Source organism: Triturus cristatus, chromosome 7 (genome assembly GCF_964204655.1).
Source record: "Triturus cristatus chromosome 7, aTriCri1.1, whole genome shotgun sequence".
NCBI classification, from domain to species: Eukaryota; Metazoa; Chordata; class Amphibia; order Caudata; family Salamandridae; genus Triturus; species Triturus cristatus.
The window spans coordinates 1,539,214,028-1,539,230,817 of NC_140590.1; the positions used below are offsets into that span (position 1 = coordinate 1,539,214,028).

At 46.9% G+C, this 16,790-nt stretch overlaps 1 protein-coding gene across 1 annotated transcript in view; it reads left to right on the plus strand.

Moving 5' to 3' along the window:
• The window catches only part of LOC146812325 (thyrotropin-releasing hormone receptor-like), a 479,777-nt gene that overhangs the window by 107,538 nt on the left and 355,449 nt on the right, over window positions 1-16,790 (plus strand). The window lies entirely within an intron of this gene.

Sequence of the window (16,790 nt, forward strand, 5' to 3'; positions counted from 1 at the left end):
CTGACGGGCACATTTTGGCGAAGAGTGAGGGTCTGGATCATCTGAACAGCGCTTCAAGTGTTTTTGGGACTTCACATTCATATCAACAGTGTGTTTCCGGATGTGATCCACCGCCACATTGCACACACTGCAAAACAGCACACCACCATCCGCATGCATCACAGCGCTGTACTCTTTGGCCCGATCTGCTGCAGTTATATGGGTGGGTAGATGTGATCGGTGCTTCACAGTCTTCAAAGGCTGCATAAACTTCTCCATCGGGCTTTTGTTGTGGTGGCTTGCTGGCCGCTTGGAATGCAAAAGATCTCTGGCTTGTGGCACACTCGCGTTACTCACCTACAAATATATTTGTTGTTACTAGATGTGTTCCAAAGGGGAAAAGGACATTGCAGTTGTTGGGTGGAAAGTTAAGCAAGCATAGGGTAAACGTGGTTAGAAATGCATGTGACTCTGAAGCAAAGTTGCATACATGGCGCGTTAACATATAGGTAGGCAGAGGTCCTTCGAAGGGAAATGGCACACTTGTGTGGTCCCGCTCGGCAACTTTTAGTCTGTGGAGGGCAGTGAGGGTGCGAGGTAAACATAAAAAACATAAGCATCACTTTTGGGCAAAAATGGGAAGAAGGGGAAGGAGCCACCTGCAAAGAAAGTGAAACCTAACCGCGCGAAACAAATTTGTACAAGTTTAGTTGCAGGAGCATCTCCCCGGAAGTATACAGAAACCAAAACTTAGTCTTACCAGTTCTGTGCAGCAGAAAGCAGATGTTAGTTGCCAGACTGCCCAATGACTCTTGAACCAGCAGCTCCTTGCCTCCGGGACTCTACAAAAGAAGAAAAAAGAAGAAAAAGGAGTTACAGCTGGCTTTGCTAGCCCTTCCCATGGCACACCCCCCACTACGCTGCTCTAAAAACCACAGCACTCCCTTGTGCCCATGAGCCCGCATAACCAGCTGGCCTCAAAAGAATGGCACCTGGACCTGCTGCACATTTTGGGCGCGGCGGGCCCCCAACGACCCCCAACGACAAAAATGCCCACTTCTGTGCAGCCGGGGCACGTGGCGGGCCCCCAACACAGTCAATTTTTAATAACAAATGCCCCCTTGAGGGCCCGCCGCGTGCCCTGTGTGCCCACTATTATTTCAACGTTTTCATGGGGGAAACCCCCTCCCCCCCCAGCCCTCCGTAGGTGGTTCAGGCTCGCTCGCTATTCTCGCTGGCCGCAATAAAATACAACAATTGTTTTACGCCACACCACTTTCAAATGTCACCAGCCGCCACCGACCGTGACCACCGGCGACTTCTTACTGACATCTATATACATAACTGCATAAGCACATAAATATATAAACATGTTTTATTATGAATATAGGAAAGAGCAAAACTATTCATCATTTGAAATGTTCTAAAAAGAGGTTGCATCTCATCTCACCTGCGGCCCAAATTACACTATCCCCTCCACCCACAACCAAACTGCTATTTTCCCCATAAACTAGACATTCCCATCATTGCTCCCAAACCCCTAAACCCATTCCCAAAACCCTAGAACACCCCAAATTACCATACCAAAAACGTGCGTTATCGCGACCTCGCACAAGTCCTAAAGTCGCGTCAAAAATGTACTTTGAAACTAGGCCCAAAACACCCCTTCCCCTCCATAGATTTCCTTCAAAACACTTGCAAACAAAATTAGACATTCCCACCTCTGATCCAAGCTAAGTACATCCACTCGGAACCACCTGGAACACCCTGCAATCGAACCCCAAAAACATGTAAACACTCACATTTAACATGGGCTCCTACGGCAGCTCCTTCCTTCCTCGACTTTGACGAAAAACACCCTTCCCATCGATCGGTTCCTCCCAATCTTCCTGCACACCCATGAATTCCCCCTCTCTACCATCCACAGCAGCCCCGTTCCTCTCGAGCAAGTGGAACACCCTTAAAACCACTTCTCCACCATCCCAAAAACGCCCATTGGATAACATGGCATTTCGACCCTTTCAAAAAGAGCGGTTTTTTTGCACTTCCCCTACTTCGATCCTCTTGAAACTCACTGGGACAGTAGTTCCTGCGATTACGAAGAATCTCAGCAAAAATTACACAAATGCATTCAGTGGAAGGGGTACGACTTTTGCGTCAAACACGCGCCCCCCGCAAACACGCAAAATCGCCCCAAAATCAGCCAAATCTGGATCGATTTTTGCCAAACCACTGGAAAACCTTCCCAACACCAAACCACACAAACACAAATCCAAACTAAATCCAGCCAGCTCACAGCAGCTTACCTGGGCCTCTGGGCCTCCTGAGACGACGATCCACCACCAGCACCAGCCACAACGATACGATGACGATCCAGACCGCCGCTCCAGACCAGGTGAGTCGAGTCGTCAGCACTGCCTGCTGTGAGGACCCCCCTACCCCCCTTCTATTGGTCTATTGGACCCGTGGCAAGAGCCACTGGCCCAATAGAACAATAGAAGAGGAAGAGGGGCGGGTGGTCTGCTGTCTGCTGCTGGATGGGGGTGGGATGCCGCCAGGATGCCAGGATTTCGCGGGCACTTTTGTAAAAATCGCGGCATTTTTACAAAAGTGCCGATTTCGCGATTTTTTTGCAAATCGCGAAATCGCGAAATCCTGGAGGGTCTGAATAAGTCAGCAGGTTTATCTTTACTGGGAATCAAGTAGACCACTGTAGCATTTGACTCCGTCAGGCTAGCGAATCAGTGCAGGTCAAGGGCTACTAAGGGTAAGTGGTTTGGGCTAGCACCCCCCCCCCCAGCTCATTGGTATACAAATACGACCTTCAATAAATCATTGACCAGTCACTGCCTTTTATTAGAAAAATAAAAATCACCTTAACACTCACACTGCTGTGTATTAATTACAAATGTAGCCAATCAGGTAGATGGAAATACCTTCAGGGATACCTACAGAATATGTTACACTCCTAGTGGATCCTGAAATCTATATCCACAATACACACCACCTATACTAGATGCACTATCATATTATAGCAGCATTGCAATTAATAGGGACAGTAATCACATTCAATGCTATTTACAATAATGCCAAGCTTTGCAGGGTCAGGAAAGGATTATATATCTTTTTTTAAAAGTGTTCTAAAGTCTTATTTCTACTTTTATTGTTCTGCTACCTCAGCTTTAAGATCAAGCAACAGGAATCTGCCACATTCCAGAGCTTATGACCCAAAGTTCCAGAAGGGCTTAATAACATGGGTATCCTCTCTCAGGGCCAGGGATTAATTTCCCTGGAAGACAAAAGGCATGTTTACAGAAAACATTTCTTGCAGGGATTGTCGCACTTCCTACATCCCCCGCCCCCCTCAAACACACTTCATTAAATGTTGGGTGCCCCTGTCCTTCAAGAAGAACCACAAAAGCCAATATACACATTTTGTCACAGGCCAGTGGGCTTATGGGGTGCCCCTGGGCCCCAGACAATTCCTATTGCACCATTTAGGGTCCACTAACACACTATTGTGATGCTACCTTGTTCATCATTTTTTAACATATTTACATCAACCTAAACAATGAAATTTCCCTAAGTAAAGTTTTAATTTCACGACAAGGTTGCTATTATTCTGTTCAGAATTAAAGTTAAAATTGGAAATGCTGCTTTTTTGGCCACCTCATTAAGTGTTTGTCTGATTGACAGATTTACATGCCACTCAAAATATCTAGGGTAAGTTAAACATGGTAAGTGTCTGCCAGGTGTTATTAGAAAATAAATACTTTATTTGTTTTACCCCTATTTAACTTTGCACCCACACTTCTCAGATTTTCAACAAACCTGCAATTCAGGTGCATGCCAACAGCCTGTCAGATATTTCTAAAAAAACACCAAAGTCATTAGAAAATTAAATATTTTGTTTGCACCCTCATGTAACTTTGACACCCCCACCCCTTGATGTATCTATAAAAAACGTGCCCTATCTACAGGAGATAAATGCCTGCTAAACTTAATGTGGGTTTGTAAAATGATGTCATAGTTCATAGCAAATGAATAATTCTTTGACCCCAATTTTAAATGTGCCCTCTTCAATGATTCTGCACAAATTTAAAAATACCAAGCCTAAGCCAAAAGGCTAAGCATCAGACTAATTTTGTGCAAATTGGTCAAGCAGTACTAAAGTTATAGGCAAATCAAAAATAAACTTTTCTAACTGTCAAGATATCTCTAAAATGTAACCACTTCATGTCCAGGCAGGAACAGTTTTTAAACAATAATGTATCGAAAACTACAAAATGGATTTACACCAAAGCAAGAAAAAGCCAGATCCTTGAGCACAGTTCTACTGAAATGCCATGTTCTTTATAAATACTTGAGCCTTTTTTGTGTATTGAGGAGCAAAGAATCCTAAGGAAGTTAAAATGGGAAATGTCACTTTTGGTGCCTTGGGCCCCATTGATGAATCTGCATGAAACCTGCCACAAGGAACCCAAATTAGATTTACTTTTTTTTGGAAAGTGTTGTGCAGATTCATCGATTGGTTTTTAAAGGTATTACTAAAACATAACAAGTCTTTTCAATTGAAACTGTGATCTAATCATAACTACACAGGCCATGTCACTTCCTATGTAATGTACATATATACAATTCATGAATTTCCCAAGTCTTTACATAACTAATTGAAACAAAAAAGTATATAGGTTTTGTTAAGTCATTTATGCTAATCCTTAGTTTGTCTTGAACATGTACCAGGTATCGTTCCTAAATAGAAGCAGTGCTCAAAATTGCTTAACCTAGATATAACTTAACAATTCTGTAAACTTCAGAAGGTAGTCTGACTTCTAGTTAACTGGTACTAGAGAGAAAGCTATGATAGTGGATGAAAACGAACTCTTGGCATGGCTCCCATTGATGTTGAAACTTCTACCCAGTAACAAAGTATTGACCTGGAAAGGGTTTCAATGTCCCTATTAATCCGAGATAAAATTGTTGGCAATCAATTTGCTTATTTAGCTTTTCAATAAGGCCAAAGTAACTTGGTGCAGGAAATGGCCCACTGACATATGTTACACTGCACAGTTATACCATTCAGATGTATGACAGAAACATAGTGTCTCTAAGCCTGGCTGACTACAGCCTAAGCCACTGCAGTAGCATGTCTCAGAAAAGGCTCAAAAACATATAAAAACCTCGCTTGATGTGTAAGCTAAATCACCCCAAGCAGGTTTGGGGTGTAATGTGAAAATGTAGAGAATGCTAAATATAAAAGAAAAGTAGGAGCTTGTTGTACAACTGCTTAATTCTATTTTCACATTGTAGAAAAAGTGGTATTTTTTCTTTGAAGAAGCCAGGTTTTGACTGAAAGTCAAATTTTATACTTTGACTAGAAAATCCTAAAAATACTTGCTTTTGTGGCTCATTTATTATGATTGTCAGAAATCTAGTTCAGTGGGAAAGGTAGATGTTTGATGACTATATTGTAAAAAGTGTGTTTTCATAAAAACATTCTTTGTGTTACCTGGTAGCCCCAGAATTAATTCATTTTGTACTGCTTGGTTGTTCAACTGACAGTGGTAAGCCTTGCAGGGGCTTGAAAACCTACGTTGCCAGTTGAACACTAGTAAGCATTTTTAAGCAGGAAGGCTGGGGAAGTTTTTTTTGCAGAACACATATTAGGCATGCATTACTAGGTACTGGCTGTGGCACATCCCCTAATAAAATCAAACAGAGGGCTGTGGCTGAAGCCTAGCTTTAGTATAAAAATGATCGCCGGGCATAAGTTGAATAATTATAGCTGTGTACCGGAATCATGCAGACTTACCCAAAAATTACAAGAGATTACATCGAATTACGCACTGAGAGTTAATTTTACATGTAGCACAATTTCCTCAGTGCACAAATGCCCACTCATATCCAAAATGAATGCATGAATGCATTTTGCTCTAAGAAATAGCACCAAATGCAAGAGAAAATGAATAGTGAGCAGGAGTAGCCATGCACTAAATGTCCACTTGGGGGTAAGAATCCCCCCGAACGTACTCACAGCATTTAGCGCTATTTTCTTAGCTCAAAATGCACCCTCACTTCCAAAATGGATGTGAGGATATATTCTGCACCACGAAATAGAGCTAAATGCAACAAAAAACAGCTCATGCTTGCTAAATGTGCTCTTGCTGTAGGAATCCCCCCCCCCCAATTACTCTTAATTATGCAAACGGGCATAATCACATTATTATCAGTTATTCCACATCAAAGAGTTAAGTGGAATTATTGAGATTACTCTGATTACTGAGGCATAATTGAAATTCCTCCTAGGTCTAATGATGATCCCAAGAGGAGGCTTGGGTGACAGAAGAATGTTCTTCAGGTGGCACTCTCAGGTATCTATTTCTGCTCCCAGTAGGAACAAAACCGCTTTCCAGAACAGGAAGTGGGAATTGTTCCTCATTTCCAGAAAGGCTGGACCTATTAAATTTTGACTTCTGCCATTTGAACAAATTTACTTCTGGGACAGTTTGCAGTCAAGTAAGGCAGGATGTCCAAAAGTGGGCTAGCTGATGGTGTGAATATTGGACAAACTGACCAGAAAATGTCACCAATCACAAAATAATGTACTTGAAAATAGTAACTCTACAGCAGCTCACTAGAACACTCTGGGAACTGTCGGAAAGAACTATGAGGAAGAATGGACCAGGCCGGACTTGCCTGTTAAGATGCCCAAGGTGTCTACTGCTCTCCACCTAAATATAGATGCGTGAAGGGCTCTTTAGTCGTCAGTTTACTACCCTGCCTCTACCACACAGGGGGCAGATGAGAGTCTTCATCTTGGGTCGCTGAACCAACTGCTCAGTTCGGGTTGGACTACAGTGGACCCTGTGGGAGTCTTGGCTGGAAAAAGACATGGAGGCTACAGAGCTATGAGAGACTTTAGCAGCTGCGGCCCGTGGAGGGAGTTCCGTGGGGCAGTAAGGCGTAGCGTAGCGCGCTCTGCATCGCATTTTGCGATGCAGTGTGCGCTACGAAATTTGTTTTATTTATTTAATTGTTTGCTTACCTGCAATTATCCATATTACGGTTTTTAGAACCCCCCGCCCCGACTTACCGCCCCACGGAACTCCTTCCACGGGCCGCGGCTGGACTTTAGGAGTCTCTTTTACAGTCTTGTCAAAAGGGGATTCATAAAAACTCTGACAAGGCATGAAAGCAGTCCCAGAAAATACATTATAGCCAGCTATGAATTGGCAATTTGTCACAATTAGCCACTTTCATGTAATTTCAAGGATACCATGGGTCCGGGGAAAAGAAGGATACTATACTGTTGAGCCTTATTGGCATGAGCCTGCGACCTCAATGGACAAATCTGAACATTGAAAAAACCTCCAGGGACATGAAGACTAGAGGTGAGCAAAATCATGTAATTGTTTTTTTTTTTTTTTTTTTAAAAAGATTTTATTGTGCATAAAAGGGTTACAAACACGGGCCTACAACCACCAGGGCCGGCCGCTAGTAGTCAAAGTGTTCCAGCATATCAGAAAACAATGGCTAGCCCACAGGGGCTCCGCACTATCACAGTAAATCAGACTGCACATAAAGGAAATCAGAATACACACTTTTAGTATAAATAACAACAAAAAAGAAAAATACAACAAACAAGGCGAAACGACTTATGAAGGGCGGCGAACACCAGCCGGGGGAGTCAACACCCAACCACCCGAGGGCGGTCAAGAAAAGAAGACCTGAGAGGGAGGGGGGGGCAACGAGAGAACCAAATCTGTACTCCGAAGTACGAGATGCACAAGGAACCCTCAAGGATCAGGGGGACGAGGCAACCCCGGACGTATCTACCAAAGGGGGAGCACAGATAGACCCACGATACGCGTTCCACTGCCCCCAAATTTTACCCCAAGCCCCCGGTTTACCACGGGCCACATACACCGTTTTTTCCCTGAACATGCACCAGTCCATGTTTTCCTTCCAAACGGACACGGTGGGAGGCCGCTGGGAACCCCAAAGCTGCGCAATATCTCTCTTTGCAATCATGTTCCCCAAGGCCGCCCACCGAGCCTGAGCCGCATTGCAGTCATTGGGCTCCCATACATTCAGCACACAACGACGCACCTCCGGCAGCAGAGCGACCCCGGTGACTCGTCTCATAATATCATGCACCCGGCGCCAGTATTCCGCCACCTCGCGGCATTCCCATAGGATATGGAGAAAAGTAGCACTGAGCCCGCAGCCACGCTTACAGAGTCCGTCGTCTGAGAACCCCATCGAGACCAGGCGGGGGCCCGTCACATATACACGATGGAGAATCTTAAGCTGGACCAGGCGGAGACGGGCCGGGATGGCCACCTCCTTAGGGGATGACAGTGCAGTCTGCCAGTCCTCATCGTCCAGCTCCACCCCATCTCCCGTCCATGCCTCCCGAAGACGCACCAAGAGGTCAGCCCGATTGTTGATCAGTTTTTTGTAAATCAGGGAAATAGTACTTTCGGGGACGTGACCGTCGAGTATGCGGTCCTCGAGAGGCGAAGAAGAAGGGACCGTGGTCCCCTCCCCAAAGACCGAAAGCAGGGCGTGCCGAACCTGTGCATAACGGAAGAACTCTCTGTCACTAAGCTCATACTCGCGCTGAAGCGCCGCGAAGGATTTAACCGCACCTTTAACCCACAGGTCCCCCACTCTGCTGATGCCGATTGTATCCCAGCGCTCGAAGCCTTTCGTTGTCCAGAGGTTTCCCAAGCGGTCTGAGTCGAATAGAGGAGTGGCGCACGTTAAACGCTCACTCCAGCCCATCGCCACGTTAGCCGCCTTCCATACACGGACCGCAATCCTGGTAGGGCCCGTAAGGGCCCTACCAGCAGACCGCGAGTAAAGCGCTCTGTTATAGTTACCGCCGGGGAGCAGGAATTTATCCATCTCATATGCCGGGTTCGAACCAGGAGCGTACGTAGCATGGTTAATGGCAGACAGCTGGGAGGCCCAATAGTACCGTCTAATATCAGGAAGCGCGATGCCCCCGTCATACCAGGAAAGAGTCAGCTTGGCCAACGCGATACGCGATCGCCCGTCCCAAACCAGTCTCCTCTGCAAACTCTCCACCTCCCTAAAGTAGGCCGCAGGAATGACATCGAAGAAGTTCTGGAGTGCATAAAGGAATCTGGGAAGGGACATAATTTTAAACAGCGCCGCGCGACCAAGCGGAGACAAGGGCAGCTTACACCACCGAGCCGTATCTGCCCTCAAACGCCGAAGTGGAGACAGGAGATTCTGCTCATAGCGGACCGCCGGATCCAACGAAACGTACACCCCCAGGTATTTAAAGCCGGACTGAGATATTTGGAGCGGAAGCCGAGGCGGCAAGAGAGGAGAACCACCAGAGATAGGATACACACAAGATTTGGACCAGTTGATTATCAGACCAGAGTTTTTCCCGAAGGAAGTAAGGACATCAAAGAGAACATTGAGCGACTTCCGCGGTGAGGTGAGATACAAGAGAATATCATCCGCGTACAACGAAACCCGATCCTCGAAGCCCGGGGCCCACTGGAGCCCTCTAATCGAGGGCTCCCAACGGAGCCAGGCAGCGAGCGGCTCCAGGGCGAGAGCAAAGAGCAGCGGGGACAACGGGCACCCCTGCCTAGTTTCCCTCCCGAGAGCGAAAGGCCGAGAAACCCGCCCATTGACAACCACCTGAGCCATTGGTCCAGCATAAAGGAGCTTCACCCAGCCAAGGAACCCCTCCCCAAACCCAAACTTCGCCAAGACGGCCCAAAGAAATGGCCATTCAATGGTATCAAAGGCCATCGTGGCGTCTAGGGAAACCAATATGGCCGGTTCAGCCAAGTACTCAGCCCTAGCAAGGACTCCGTGCAGACGCCGTAAGTTAAGAGCGGTATTACGATGTGGGATGAAGCCACATTGATCCGGATGTATCAAGTCACATATAACGCTCAGCAAGCGATTAGCGAGGACCTTAGCAAGGATTTTGGGTTCGGCATTCAGCAGGGAAATAGGCCTATAGGAGGCACAGCGGTCACGTGGCTTACCCTCCTTGGGAATCACTACTATAGTAGCCAGACGCTGGTCGTCAGGAAGGGAACCCCTCTCGAGCGATTCCTGAAACATATGACGGAGGAAAGGCGCGATTTTATCCGGGCGCAACTTATATAGTTCAATCGGCAGGCCGTTGGGGCCCATAGCCTTGCCCGAGCGGAGGGAGCGAATCGCAGTAGCAATCTCTTCGACAGACAAAGGGGCATCCATCAGCTCGCGGTCATCGACGGATAAGCCGGGCAGGGCAATATCCCGAAGCAGAAGACGAGAGTCGTCCTCATCTCTCTCGGACACCGGGGAGTACACTGCACGGAGGTGGTCAGCAAAACACTCAACAATCTCACCAGGCTCAGTCACACACACTCCATCCGACACCCGAAGCTCCGGGACCACACGATTCACTCTCTCCTTCTTATCCAACCAGGCAATCAGCCTACCCGCCTTGTCTCCGGCGTCATACAACCTGCCCTGCTGCTCCCTATATATAGTCTTGGCAGCATCAGTGACGAGAGACTTATATTCAAACTGCTTCAGGCTGAGGGCATGCAGCCCATCCGGGGTGACACCCGCCTCCAAGGCTGCCCCCAGCCCCGATATTTCAGTCTCCAGCGTCACAACCGCCTCTCTCTTGACCCTCTTGGCCTCCACTATCTGGGACAGGGCATGCCCGCGGAGCACTGTTTGAAAGCTTCCCACAGGGACACCGAGGACAATACCGACCCCTCATTCTCAGAAAAATATTGATCAATCGACTTAATCAGGCTATCACGGATCTTGGGGTCTCGCAGGTACCAAGGGTTAATAGGAGCGATCCGCCCCGCGGACCGCGACCCGGTGTCAAAAAGCAACCACAGTGGGGAATGATCAGAAATACCCCTGGCCAGGTGTTTGACCTCTCGAATCCGAGTAGCCTGGGCCGCGGGCATAAGGAAATAATCCAGTCTGGAGAGACTCCCATGGGCCCCAGAGTGAAAGGTGTACTGACACTGTGCCGGATGCATTAACCTCCAACAGTCCACCAGACCGAAGGTCTCCAGGAGCCCGCCCAGCCACGCCTGGGCAGCAGGGAGGGCCCTGGGCGGATGACGGTCCAGGTCACCCGAGACAACCGAATTAAAGTCCCCACCCATAAGCAGAAGACTGTCAGGAAGCCCAAGCAACATACAACCCAAGTCTGAGAAGGTGGAGTTCTGGAGGCCCGGGGGAACATAGACTGAGATCAAGGAAAGGGACTGCCCCTCCCACCTCCCAGTCAGAGCCACATAGCGCCCTCTATCGTCTGGGACCACCCTGGTGATCTCCAACGGAAGTGAAGCTCGCAAGAGAATGCCCACCCCTCTCGAACCAGTGGTGAAACCAGAGTGGGCCACAAGTCGATATCCCCCCCTGTTCATAGCCCGACAAACGTTGCCAACCAGATGCGTCTCCTGTAAGAACACCACATCAGGAGTCAAACGACGCAGATATTGCAGCACAACACCCCGTTTGATACGGTCCCCCAATCCATTGACGTTCCAAGACATCAGTCTCAACCCGTCCCCCCCCATCCCATCCAGTAGATCAAGGGCCCCCTAGCAAAGAGCTCAACACCCAAGGATGAACCATAGCCAATACTTCGCCTTGAAAACAAAAAACACAAATGCAAACAACCCCACCCACCCACCAACCCCCCCCAACTCCAACACCCCCCACCCTGCACCCCTGCGGTTCAAACCACCCCAACTTGCAGTGTGCCTGTCGCCCTACAAACCCCATTCTACGAAAAGACCCCGGAGGAGGAAGGGGACCCGTCCCCGCCCGCTCCCCACACACAACATAGTGAAACAAAATGCACAAAAGAAGTAGAACCCAGCCGAACAGTACAACCTGGCAGAGTCCGGGACCATAAGTCACTCCAAAGGAGACCCACCAACCTCGGTACCGGCAGAGGGCCCAGTCCGGTCACCCCAGTCTGGCAGCGAATCCAGCCAGTCACTCACAGTCACAGGAGAGTCAAAAAAGGTAGTCCGATCTTCATGTTCCACTCGGAGCCTTGCAGGATAAAGCATAGAGTACTTGAGACCGAGGTCCCGGAGACGCCGCTTCACCCCCTGGAAGCCCATCCGCTGTTTCTGGACAAGTTGGGTGAAGTCCGGGAAAAAGTTAATGGACGAGTTCTCATGTCGGACCGGGCCATGAACCCGTGAGGCCTGCAGAATCGCGTCTCGGTCTCTGTAGTGGAAAAGTCTCGCAACGATAGGCCTCGGGGGGGCACCCGGTCACGGCCGGCCACCTGGGACTCGATGGGCCCGCTCCACAGCGAAAAACTTACTCAGGCCAGCGGGAGCAAGATGTTCGAGGATGAGCTCCTCGACCAGAAGATCAACCGGGCGGTTATCGGAGGTCTCCGGAACGCCTATGACGCGGATGTTATTGCGGCGGGCCCGTCCCTCGAAGTCTTCCAGCCGCCGGGCCATCAGATCATTGGCCGACTTGAGATCGCCGAGAGTGGCCTTCAGGTCCGACACGTCCGTCCCAAGGGAGGACGTCCGCACATCCAGCGATTGAACCCTCTCGTTGGTCTTAGAGAGATCCGCCCGGATTAGGGTAATGTCAATGGCCACCGTGTCGATTTTACGGGCCAAGGCCTCATACTGTGTAGCGATGGTCTCTCTGATGCCTGTAATGGCGCCCATGATGTCCTGCAGGGACAGATCCGGAGAAACGGACGGGCCACCACTGGTGTCATCCGGGGGGACATTGGCTGTCCCGGGGGATCCTTTACCCTGAGTGTAGCGGTCCATGTTGTTCGTCTGGACCGGTCCCCCACGTAGGGATGTCTTGGTCTTACGCCTCTCGGGGTCTCCCCTGCCTCCCATGAGAACCTCGATCGCCGAAGGGGACCACCGAGGAAGCGTCGAGGTGGCAAAGACCAGGCAGACGTGTGTCGCACCACAGGCCGCAATATGGCGGAGCGAAGGGACCACCGTCAATGAGCACACTGGCAGCAGACGAAGCCACCGGCGTCAAGCGAAGGCAAAATGGAAGCCCAGTCGCACCAGGCAAGTCCACAGTCCAGCCCCTCAAAGACCAAAAGTGAAACCGAAAGTGATGTGACGGCCACTGGCACCGCTCCGCTGCCGTTGTTGTTCAACTACGCCCCGGCTCCACAGATCACCCTTGCATCGGGCACTGCCATAGGGTGGGCCTCAAAAGTTCAAACCACCATAACTCCGGATTGCCAGGTCCGATTTGATTTCCGAAAGGAGTTTAGTGTTCAGCCAGCATTCGTCTCCCAGATTCCATCAACCGGGTCAGGATAGATTCAGGATAAATTCCGAGGAGCAGCGAGGGTCCGGGGAGCCCTGTGCTCACGCGACCATCTTGGATGCGCGCTAGGCTCCTCCTCCATGTAATTGTTTTTAAATACATTTTGCAAATTTCAAAACACATGTTACAAAGATATGCTTTTAGAGCAAAATGTGTTTTGTCAGTATCGGGTGTGACGTTTTTCACACAAGCATGCACTGTGAGTAAATATCCTTGTGAGATCTCAGCAGGAGGCTGTTTGGAGCAGAACATGTCTCTCGGCAAGACATTTTCTGTTTGAATGAGTTTCCTTCTGGTGAGCCATGGGCCTTCCACAGACTTGACAATGGTAGTACATAGAATATTACACTCTGTGCAAATGCATACATACCATATATTTATTGAAAAAAACAAATGTTAAAGTGATGTTATCGTTAGGTTTTGAAATAAAATAAAAACAAATGTTATAAAAAACTGAAATATGGCAGTTATTTTTTAGTAAGCTAATTATAACTTGCGACCCTGTTATGCACTGCTTATGACCTCACATATTGCATGTCCCTCAGTGTGCGCTCATTCCCCACCCGGTCATGTTTTTTCTTAAACTTTTTTTCAGGGGTTTGCGGTACTGGGTAATTTAAATAATTTTGTTTGATAAATTAGTGAATTATGTCATCAACGATGTAATTCAAACTATAAGTGACATAGTTGATATTCAGGTTACGATATTTTTTTAGCGCGACCTTTAACCCCTTCCGTGCCCATGACGAGATAGTCTCGTCGTGGAGCGCGGTTGCGCTGTGCCCATGACGAGACTATCTCGTCATGAACCCCGCCCGCTAATGAAACGCCCGGCACAGGGCGTGGAAAGGGTGGGGCACTGAAGAGGTTAAAAGTTGATATTATGATACTAAATGCGTGCACATTTCTTTGTGGATCTTACATTTATTTTCAACCTCCTTAAAAAAATTAACGATTGTTTTGTTGAACTGGATAAAAGTAATGCCACTGGCATTGCCTTCACACATTTTGGCGCTATAATATGCAAAGGTAGTTCAACGTTAGGGACATACAATAAATCTTGCATCAAGATGGCAAAACCCCTATAGATTTCAAACTCAGTACCTAATGAAACACTGACAATCTCCTCCGCAGAAAAGGAACATCTATATAATATTCAACAGATTAATATGGTATTTTTTAGAGTTTTGAGCAGCCTTTGCTATGTTGGTTAGCAACAGTACTTTGAATTACAGTTATCATTTCCATTCTCATTAAAGCCTGGTTTATATTTCAGAAAACAACTCCAGTCTTTAGAAGGTTATTCTCTTATGTTAAAAACTGACTTGTAGTTCCTGAGCATTGATTGAAGTGCTGAATTGTGTGTCTATTCTCATTATTGAAGTTGAGACTTGCATTGCTGTGTTTGCTGTACAATGAGCTTTACTTAAAAAAATGTAATAAACCCTGCTGTATGCTTGCACCAAGGTTGCATTCTATACGACAGGTGTTTTATAATCCAGACCAACCCATTACTCAATGTTAATAACACCAGAAAAATGTAAAAGCTGAGGAGACACACTTGGCTGGATTTCTGACTGTGGCTCTGGTCGTCTAGACACATATATCAGCAGCAGGTCATTCTGAACCTATTTTACAAGATAGCTAAACGGCTTGTAAGGCCCTTATTACGAGCGCCTTGGTGAATTGCATTTACTGTGCATGTAACTTTTTTGTTACACCTTGTAATTACGAGATGTAGTAAAGTTCACACACCCCTCATAATATATTACGGCTGGTCAAACCTGTCGAAATTTAATAGGGGAAAAATCACAGTAAGTAGCAAAACTTGCGGATTTTGTTGTGTTCAGCACCAAAATCTTTATGTTAAGCCCCCTTTTCAAGGGCAAAACGTCGAATAGGCGAAAGTTATTACACCGGATGAAACCCGAACAGGTTGGGTGTGCAATTCAGAGGAACAACAATTATCACGTCCCCTCCTGGGCCCCTCATAAGAAGGACCTTAGCACGAACAATTCCTAAAATCTGCAGCACGTGATAACTCACGGAAGATGCAGCAAGATTGACCTTGAGCTGACCTTCAACATTTTTGTGCTCTTCTAGGAGTTGAGGAGTATTTCTATTCGTTCATTTTCTTTCGAGGTGAATCTATGTCCGCCCGCATAGCCTATTGTGCTGGTCATAAAGAACACAATGCGTTGGAGTGAAAGCTTTGAACTTTAGGAAACTCACGAACCATTTAGCAGACGCTCTCTAACAAATGCGGTTAATGGCCTTAAAGTGTTCAGAGACCTTTGACAAACAACAGTGGCAGGCACTACCTCGTGCCTTTTTTTCATTTTACCTTGCAGATCTTTAAATTACCTGAAAACATGTGCAGTTCCATTTTTACCACTGGCCTCCCAATTATTAGTTTTCATGTACGACCATGGATCGCATCCATACCGCTGAATAATGCCACAACATCCTGTTTTGTGAATTCGTGGAATTCAGAATCCATTTCTGTACTCCTGGCTGTGTTTGACAATAATGGGTACATTAGCCTCTTTGTGCATTGGCTGCATTGTTTGTGTTTCTACAATAACAGCGGCGGATAAATGTACTGACCTAATCTGATCTCTCCTACTACGGACCGTAGTTCTGTTCCAAGGACAGGCAGGCTAAGGGGAACATGCTGGGCTTCAACATACTCTGAAAACATCTCGCTTTTAAGGTGGCCTAAATTAACAGTCTTCTAATTTCCTTCTCCACACATCGAGGTACAATGCTGAATATTTAAAATACTCTCATCGAACTGAAGAATCAAAACACAAGATGGTGGCTATTGGGTGGATGTCTCTTCCTTGATCAATAGTGAATTAGCACATTTTTTTGGAATAGGAGTGCAAAACAGTAAGAAGACTTAGGCCCTTATTACCAATTTCTTGGAATAGGGTTAGGTATTTACCACATGTGGTAAATACTATTGGCTGAGGTTGAGGTAAGTACTACCACATGTGGTAAACATCTCCCATTTCGATTTTTTCTCAAAGGAAATTTGCGCATATCATGCACATTGCTTTTTAGCACTCCAAATTTTGCATGTTTTACCTTTTTTTCTGGGCCTTTTACCCTGATAAATGTTGGCAGGATTGACCTGCTATAATTTATCAAGGGAAAACTGCAGGGGATAATTATCAAACAACTCATAATTCTGATCTTGACCCAAAATTTGTAATGACCGCCTTTATGGATTGATGGTGTAGAACTTGGGTTCCTGTTTTCTTCCTGGGGTACCCAATGACTGCTGACAACGGATGAGGTTTCGTTACAGTCTGTGCCTTGATCAAAAAGTTGATTTGTGCTTTTTCAAATTAAATTATCAGCTTGCCAATTTTACACACCAATTTTACACACTAGTTCCCCATTGGTATGATATTGTAGCTACTGAGAAAAACTTTGTCTACTATATTCTG